Below are 9,312 nucleotides of genomic sequence, written 5' to 3' on the forward strand. Positions count from 1 at the left end.
CACCCAGAACTACACAGACTTTGAGATCTCTGCTATCACTATTTCTACATGTAAGTCAGGCCCCAATCATACTTGATGCCATTTGTCCTTTCTTTTATTAAATTCTATCCTTCCAGTCACGTGTGCAAATATATTCTCACAATTACCAAGTTCATGTTTCTGCTTTACTGAACCAATTTCCAGGCTCAGCCAGCAGACCCATCAATTGTTTTAGATAAAGAACAAATATTAAGTACATGTAAAAATTCAATAAAATCCATGAGGTTATGTTTTTATTCATATTAACTATTGAGATTTCTTAGAGAACTAGTTCAATTTTTTTTAAAGATTTTATTTATTTATTTTGATATATAGAGAGAGGGAACACAAGCGGGGGATGGGGTAGAAAGGAAGAAGCAGGCTTCCCCCTGAGCAGGGAGCCCGATGTGGGACTCGATCCCAGGACCCTGGGATCATGACCTGAGCAGGAGGGCAGATGCTTAACGACTGAGCCACCCAGGCACCCCTAGTTCAATTCATTTCACCTAGCATTTTAAGTTAATGAAAACATTACAAGGAGCTATGAAGAGTCGAAATTTGAAACAGAAACTAAAGTTTCAGGCCTTGTTTTTTAAATTTTATGAAAAAAATTTTCTTTTGGAGTTTAAGAACGTATTTCTTTTAAAGAAGCATTTTTTAATTACCTGTTGTTCTCCATAAGGAATGACAGCACTGACAAAAAAAACAGCAAAATTTAACCCACTGTTTCACATCTGTCATAATCAGACATGATTATAATATCTCATGCACATGGACTTTAAGAGACTATACCTGATCGTTTCATTTGAAGAACCAAGTGGATTAGGGTAATGCGATGTTAAATTTAGAGGATAAAGGAAGGAAAGAGGAGCAAAGAAGCAGACAGGCTCACTGTGTTTACTGTTAACTCAATCAAGTGATTCAAGCTCTTAAAAACAGAACTCCCTGTGAGTTAAATAGTATCTCTCTGGGGTAAGGGAAAGAAACAATAACAGCATAATCTAACAATCTGAATCCCAGACTGCTAAAGTGCTGGGGTTACCAAAAAAAAAAAAAAAAAAAAAAATCTGAATTTCTTTCCCACAAATTGCACCATCTCTCTTCCTCCTGCATCTTTTAAATACTTCTCATTCCTCATGGAATGGGGCCAAAAGAGGGGCTTTTTTTTTTTTTGAATGATAAAACTATTTAAGTACATACAACACACTCACGTGTAATATTAAGTACATTGCTCATATAATTTCTGTCCTGAACAAGCATAAAAATAGTCTGCTCCAGAAAATTAAAAAATGGTTCAAATCTAGGACAAAACTGCCTCTAATTCAGTGAGACTTCATAACCTCCTAAAAATTGGTTTTGAACTGCAATCCTTCTCCCATTTTCTGGGGGAGCACATTTCCCTTTTTGCAATAGTAAGCTTATGTCAGGTTGCTCTGTCCATTTAAAACTGGGGATCAAATAATGGAAAAGAATAAAATCCACAGCTGCTAGGGTATGTATGTGTAGATTTCTTAGAGATGGCCACAGAAAAATATCAATATTTTTGTTAAAGAAAGGAGTTATAATTGAAAGGTGATCTACAGTCTGTAAAAAGAGATGACAGGACACACAGTCCAATAATTAATGGCATCATTTCTAATTTTACTCAAGTGCTTTATTTGGCCAGAGGAGTATAAAATACACACAAAAATGCCATTGAATTTTAACCAATCACAATGTAAAATAAGTCACACTTTCTCCTTTTACAATTAATGTGATCTCTGAATCTCATGTGACCATGAGCCAATATTTATTTTGCCTGGCTTTTTAATGGGTCTTCAAGTCTCTAAAAGTTTATTTGGCAGTTGGTCAGTCCCCACTGCGTGTATGAGGAAGACAAGACACACTGTTTGGAACAGATAGGTATGATTAAAATAAACACCTGAAACACAGCTGTAAGATGGGTTCTCATAGCATCTGCACTCTGACCAACAACTATCAAGATTTTTTTTTAATTTAAAAAGCAAACAAAAAACTCAGCATTCAGTAGAACATATTTGGAGAAATGGGTTCATTCATCTTGGGTAAAGGGAGTGGCACACAAAAAATACTTTATATTTCTACCAGATGGATTGTTTAGTTACTGACACATGCAAAACAGCCATTTACATTCCAGTTAAGTACTAGGCCAGTACTTTAGAGCTTTTCATTACATTCACTTAAACATTGAAAATAAACTCCAAAACATAGGCTGTTTTGGTCAATAAATTTAAGAATAAGCCTTTATATATATGAGCCTTATATATATATGAGCCTATATATATATAATATATATATTATATATTATATAATATAGTATATATAATAAGCCTTTATATATATATATATATATATATATCCTCCAACTTAATAATAAGATAACCCAATAGAAAGTTGGCAAAAAATCTGAACAGATACTTCACCAAAAAAAGATAGAGGAATGGCAAATAATTGCACAAAAAGATACTCAATATCACTATTACTCATTAGCGAAGTACAAATTAACACCAAAATGGGAGCGCCTGGGTGGCTCAGTCGTTAAGTGTCTATCTTCGGCTCAGGTCATGATCCTGGGACCCTGGGATGGAGCCCCGCAACAGGTTCCCTGCTCCACGGGGAGCCTGCTTCTCCCTCTCCCTCTCCCACTCCCCCTGCTTGTGTTCCTTCTCTCGCCGTGTCTCTCTGTCAAATAAATAAATAAATGAATAAAATCTTAAAAAAAAAAAATAAGTAAATAGAACCAAAATGATGGGGGCGCCTGGGTGGCTCAGTCGATTAAGTGACCAGACTCCGGATTTCAGCTCAGGTCAGGATCTCAGGGTCATGAGATCCAGCCCTGAGTCAGGCTCTGCACTAGAAATGAAAATATATGTCCCCACAAAGACCTCTACACAAATGTTCATAGCACCTTTATTCATAATAGCCAATAAGTAGAAACAACACAAGTATATCTATGAATTGCTGAATGAATACAAATTATAGTATATATGTAGGATGGAATACTACTCATGCACAATATGTCTGAAAAGCATTATGCTAAGTGAAAAAAATCAGACACACAAAAAAACTATGTACTATATGACTCCACTATTAGTGCATTCTACTAGAACGATTCTACAAAGGGCAAATCTACATTGACAGAAAGCAGATCGGTGGTTGCCGGAGGCTGGGGTTGGGGAAAGGAAAGAAGCATAAGGGAACTTTCTAGGGCCTCTGAAAAATGGTCTCTACCATGGCTGTGGTGATGCTTAAATGACTAGGCACTTCTATGAAAACTCACTGAACTGTATATATAAAATGTGAATTTATCATATGTAAATTTTTACTTCAATAAAGCTGATTAAAGAAAAAAGTAAGTCTTTCTTGATGCTAGGTCAATCCAGTAACTTTCTAGAGACCTTTAGTATAAAAATCAGTAGGCAGGGGAGCCTGGGTGGCACAGGTTAAATGTCGGACTCTTCATTTCAGCTCCAGTCGTGATCTCAGCATCATGAGATCCTGCCCCACGTCAGGCTCCACGCTCAGTGCAGAGTCTGCTTAAGACTCTCTCTCCCTCTGTCCCTCCCCCCTGCTTTCTCTTTCTCTCTCTAAAATAAATAAATAAATCTTTTAAAAAAATCAGTAGGCAATTCCACCTTTTAAAAAAACTTCGGGTGAGGGCACTTGGGTGGCTCAGTCGGTTAAGCGTCTGCCTTTGCCTCAGATTATCATCCCTGGGATCTGGTCCTGCAACAGGCTCCCTGCTCAGCAGGAGTCAGCTTCTCCCTCTACTCCTCCCCACTGCTAGTGATCTCTCTCTCTCTCATGCTCTCTCTCAAATAAATAAAATCTTAAAAAAAAAAACAAACTTTGAGTGACTTCACAATGAATAATAACAGTAGAATGATCAATCCTGGTTCATTAACTGTAAAAAAATGTTACCTGTATGCTAATGTAAGATGTTAATAATAAGGGAAAATGGATATGGAATCTATGGAAACTCCTTCTACTACCCTTATTTTTTTTTTTAATTTAAAACTGTTCTAAAAAATTGTTTATTTTTTTAAAAAGTTTGTAATTGGAAATAAGAACTACCTTATTGGGGTACTGGGGTGGCTTGGTCGGTTAAGGGACCGGCTCCTGACTTCAGCTTGGGTCATGATCTCAGGATTGTGGGGTTGTGGGATCGAGTCCCGGGTGGGGCTCTGTGCTCAGTGAGGAGTCTGTTTGAGATTTTCTCCCTCCCTCCCCCCCACCTAAAATAAATAAATAAATCTTTAAAAAAATAATAACTACCTTATTTACATGTCAAATCTCCACAAAAAAAGAAAGCTTATAAAAACTGAAATCTTTCCCCAGAAAACTGGATCTCAATTTGTTTCAAAGGCTAAAACTGGAAGATAGTCTGTCACTAGTTGGAAATGGGAAAACTTTATTGAAGTGTTTGGAGATAAAACATTTAAAGAACAATATTCTTAAATTTAGAGAGGTTGAGATCAGGATATTAAAGTTCCAAACTATGAAGTTCTTTCACCCACATAAAGGGACCCCTTTGCAGAAAGAGCTTCTCTTTGGGGCAAGTTCAACATCTTTACTACTTTCTTTTACAACAAATAATTCTATCAAACGACAGGCTAAGTAAGGCTTCAGAGGCAGATGGCACTGTAGATTTTTTAATTTTCCATCTCATTCTTTCCTTTTTAGCTCATGGTGGAGTTGAAACAAACAATAGGGGTGAATCTATCTCTGCAAAGAGCTCTAGAAACACAATTGAGTCATTTCGGTGATCACCAACTTCATCAACATTCCATTAAAATCAACTCTGTGGCTAAGTACACAGCCTGATAGATCCTGCAATTAGGATTTTTAAGCACATCTTTAATTTATACCCTCCCACTCGTCCAAGTTATTTACATTTGTTATTAGTTTGAGCTTCTGGGCACTCTGCATGTAGAAAGAACCTTACTAACAGGAAGCTGTGATCCTGAATTTTTATTTAAAAGAAAATTATAGCATTAATATTTTTTAGCATTGCTTAAGAGAATCAGGTCATTTGCACTGGAGACAATGGTGGTAAAAATTAAAGCAGGATGAGTCTTTAGGAGACCCATAGGAAAATGCTGGCTCTCAGGATATGTAATGCTGACTTAGAAGAGTTAAAGCAGTCTCCTAACAGGCTAGAGCCCTACCTTGGCTGGTTCTGTACTACACTAGCACAAAGCCTAATCTTCAGTGATTGCTCATTATCATTTAATAAAAAGACTTTTTAGTTATTCCATTTCAAATCAAAGTATTAAGGCAAGTGTGAGAACCACACACAGGAGGCACTAAACCCCAACTACCAGGGCACCTGCGTGGCTCAGTCGTTAAGCATCTGCCTTCGGCTCAGGTCATGATCTCAGGGTCCTGGGATGGAGCCCCACATCGGGCTCCCTGCTCAGCGGAGAGTCTGCTTCTCTCTCTACCCCTCCCCCTCCCACTCTCTCTCTCTCTCTCAGATAAATAAATAAAATCTTAAACACACACACACACACACACACACACACACACACACACACACACACACACACACAAACAACTACCCATTCAGTAATTCATGATTTTAAGGTTTGGAGCACTGAGGTCCCAAATGACAGGCTGATGGAGTAAAGAGGTAGGAAGGAACCAATATTCAGATATTGTTTGGACAAATTAAAAAAAAAAAAGCTAGGGACTTTCTGGAATGAAGGCATTCCCTAAGAGCAGTTTTTCCTTTTTAAACCTTCCCCTCAATCCTAATCCTCCTCTTCACCTTTCTCCATACCCTTTTTTCCCCTCTTTTTAGTTTTTAACTACCCTATGTAGAAAATGTAATGTGTTTTTAGTGTTGCCGCCTCAAATCTTTTTTGGTAAGTTGCTAGCCAACAGTTAGAAACTTTTTACATTTAGTCCAAGACAGGACAAAGATACACTTAATGAAATGAAGTGTTACATGCTTCAATAAGACACAAAGCAAGGGCAGAACTGTTATCCACAGGACTAAGGAAACCAAATTTTTGATCTCAAGAATTAAATAGACAGGGGCGCCTGGGTGGCTCAGTCGTCTGCCTTTGGCTCAGGTCACAATCCCAGGGTCCTGGGATCGAGCCCCACATCGGGCTCCCTGCTCGTCAGGCTCCCTGCTCCGCTGGAGACCTACTTCTCCCTCCCCCACTCCCCCTGCTTGTGTTCCCTGTCTCGCTGTGTCTCTCTCTGTCAAATAAATAAAATCTTAAAAAAAAAGAATTAAATAGACAAAATTGATTATTTTAAATTGTTTTAAAAAGGCATGCTAGTTCATGGGGCGCCTGGGTGGCTCAGTCAGTTAAGCGGCTGCCTTTGGCTCAGGTCGTGATCCCAGGGTCCTGGGATCGAGCCCCTGGGATCCTCGCTTAGCGGAGAGCCTGCTTCTCTCTCTCCCTCTGCCTGCCTCTCTGCCTGCTTGTTCTCTCTATCTCTCTGTCAAATAAATAAATAAAATAAAAAATCTTCCCCCCCCCAAGATTTTATCTATTTATTTGACAGGGAGAGACACAGCGAGAACAGGAACACAAGCAGGGGGAGTGAGAGAGGGAGAAGCAGGCTTCCCGCCAAGCAGGGAGCCCGATGTGGGGCTAGATCCCAGGACCCTGGGATCGTGACCTGAGCCAAAGGCAGCCGCTTAACCGACTGAGCCACCCAGGCGCCCAATAAAAAAAAATCTTAAAAAAAAAAAAAGGCATGCTAGTTCAAAGGCAAGTAAGTATAAGGGAAACAAGTCTGACCACATTTTCTCACTTTTTCCCTTCTCATGAAAGTCTTCTTGGGAGTAAAATTTCATTTTTTAATCCGAGGCTCCTTATTCTATTGCTGTTTCAAAGAGAATTAAAGTTAACACCATAGTGAATAAGTTATTTCCACCTCAGGGAGTTTTGTGCTTTAGCATCAAGTTCCATGATGGGTCTAAAAGTGCTCTGCCAGTTCGTAGCAGAACTAGGATCCAGACTTCCAGACTCCAAGTTCCAGAGATCTACCCACTATTTATTTATTCCACAAATACTTACTGAGCACCTAACAATGTGCCTGGCACTATTTTAGGTGCTTCGGTTATATCAGTGAATAAAACAGGCAAACATCCCTGCCTCGGAGGGTTAATTTACAGTGGCTGTGAGACACACACTCATCCTAACAGTATTATTACATTTTTATAGATGGTCCTTTCCTCTATTATAAGTGTTTTAAAAGGGGAAAAAAAAAAAAGTACTTATCTCCTAACGTACACCTTCTTCTATGTAAGTAAGTAATCTCTTTTATCACTGCCACACCATCCCAGCCCTGTGGATTCCAAGGCTTAAAATAGACAAGCTCTCACAGAAACCTCTGATAGAGTTAGCACCTTCTCCGGCTGGAAACTTCCTTCAGTGCCGGTTTCCTAAACTTAAAAGCACCGGTGGGGGTGGGAGCTCTCTTCAAAGACATCACTGCAGTAACCGAGGAGGAAGAGACCACACTTTCCACACCGTCTTTGCACACACCCAGTTGTTCATCGACCTCGGTTCTTTTCTCTCAACCGCGCCCCTCAATTGCGAGGCTCCCCACCCAGCTACCCCATTTACAATCCTACCTGTCACCCATCAAAAGCCCACTCTCCATATTCCACCGGGATACTAACATCCTTCTACATCCCTTTCCCTCCCCGCCCCCGAAACAATTTCTCAGTAAGAAATAAGTTTGTCCCGCATTTCTAACTGCCATGTCCCAAATACAACACCTTGCCTTTGCTTCAAGGCGCTTCCCCTTCTATCACTCGATCCTCAGGAGAGTTCTGGGGTGGGCAGGGATTGGCGCGAGACCAAATTTAGAGAGAAGCGGCCAGCCTGCTACGCGGAGCCGGGACGGGGTAGAGGCGTGCGAGGCGCCTAGCGCGCAAACGTGAAGAGGCACTCCGCACCCGCTGGACCCCGAAAGTGCGCGCCCCCTTTTATTTTGAGCCTAGGAACCTCCCTCGCCTCACGTTTTTGGTCCCAGCCCTGTTTTTACTGCCACCCCTTCCTCAACACCCCCAAAGTCATCACAAACAGCCCCCGCGTCTAGCCCTCCCAGTGCATAGCCCCAAGTCCCTGGGAGTCCACCTCGCTAACGGCCCCCACAGGTGCCACCGCCCACCCGCGCCCTCTCCGCTCTGGGGCTCCCGCCCACCCGCCCCACCCCGCCCTCCAACGGGAGTCCCCATCCCCGGGCCCGCCCTCGCCGCTCCTCCCCCGGACACACCGCCCGTCCTCTCTGCCTCAGACGCGGTCCTCGCCGGGGGCTCGTTCGTCCCATCGCCCCCTTTCCTCCAGCCCTCGGATGGGGAGGGGGCGCCCCGCTACCCCCGGCCAGGCAGGCAGTGTGTCCCTCCGCTTCCGCCCAATTCTCTGACCCCTTCGCCTCTCCCTCCCTCAGGCCACGGGTGGCGAGGTGCCGAGGCCCGGCCCCACCGCCCGGCCCGGGCTTGTTTACTCACTCACCCTCCATCCCGAGCCGCAGGGACCCGCCGCTAGGACGCCTGCGCGCCGCGGCCCCGCCCCCGCGCCGCGGCCCCGCCCCGCACCTCCTCCCGGCGCCTGCGCACTGCGCCGCCCGCGCCCCACCCGTGGGGCCACCTGGGCTTCCTTCTTCGCACGTCTGTCGTTTGGCGCCAATACTCCGAACTCAGGAGTCCCAGGTGATGCCGTCCGAGTCGGACGGTTTCCAAGTCGGCTCTGTCAGGGGACGGGAAGGGCTTTCAGGGAGCCTCCCAGAGCTACTAATATCTTCTGGAGACCCTATGCAGCGGTTGCACCATCCTCACAGGCTGGCGACAAGCCACGTTTCACTTCAGCATTTGAAACCAACCCGGAACCCCTTCATACTGATCCCTCACACCTACCAATACCTCCAAACACCCGTCTACGAGCTCTAAATTATCCTTCTTGCTTTAGTTACACCCGGCTTCCCTATTTCTGTCAAAAGCTTTCCCAGTCACTTAGATTCAAATGAATAGCCTTGTATCAAAGTATCTCCTCACAAGATACCTATAAGTTACAAAGGGAAAAAAAAATAGTAACTTTACAGGACTGAAAGCTGGCAGACATCATCTTAAGCAAGTGGTCAAAGTTAACATCACCTTAAAATTCAAAACAAAACAAAACAAAACATCACTAGTGATGAGAGACAGTTTTATTAGGTGCCCCTCGATATGATGCAATGAGAAGGGCACAAAATCCCTTCTGTAGTATTTTTGAAAAAATGCATAAGCTGAATTTAATCATAAGGAAA

The 9,312-nt window shown here is 42.7% G+C and overlaps 1 protein-coding gene across 3 annotated transcripts in view; it reads right to left on the bottom strand.

Moving 5' to 3' along the window:
• The window catches only part of EZH1 (enhancer of zeste 1 polycomb repressive complex 2 subunit), a 30,889-nt gene extending 22,309 nt beyond the window's left edge, over positions 1-8,580 (bottom strand). For 2 of the 3 annotated variants that reach the window (XM_027625458.2, XM_027625455.2), the window contains exon 1: positions 8,523-8,580. The gene's annotated coding sequence lies outside the window, so the exon portion shown is untranslated. The other variant, XM_027625456.2, reaches the window with a different exon arrangement.
• Positions 8,581-9,312: the final 732 nt, after the last annotated feature.

The sequence above is a fragment of the Zalophus californianus genome, chromosome 16, assembly GCF_009762305.2.
Source record: "Zalophus californianus isolate mZalCal1 chromosome 16, mZalCal1.pri.v2, whole genome shotgun sequence".
Taxonomy (NCBI): Eukaryota; Metazoa; Chordata; class Mammalia; order Carnivora; family Otariidae; genus Zalophus; species Zalophus californianus.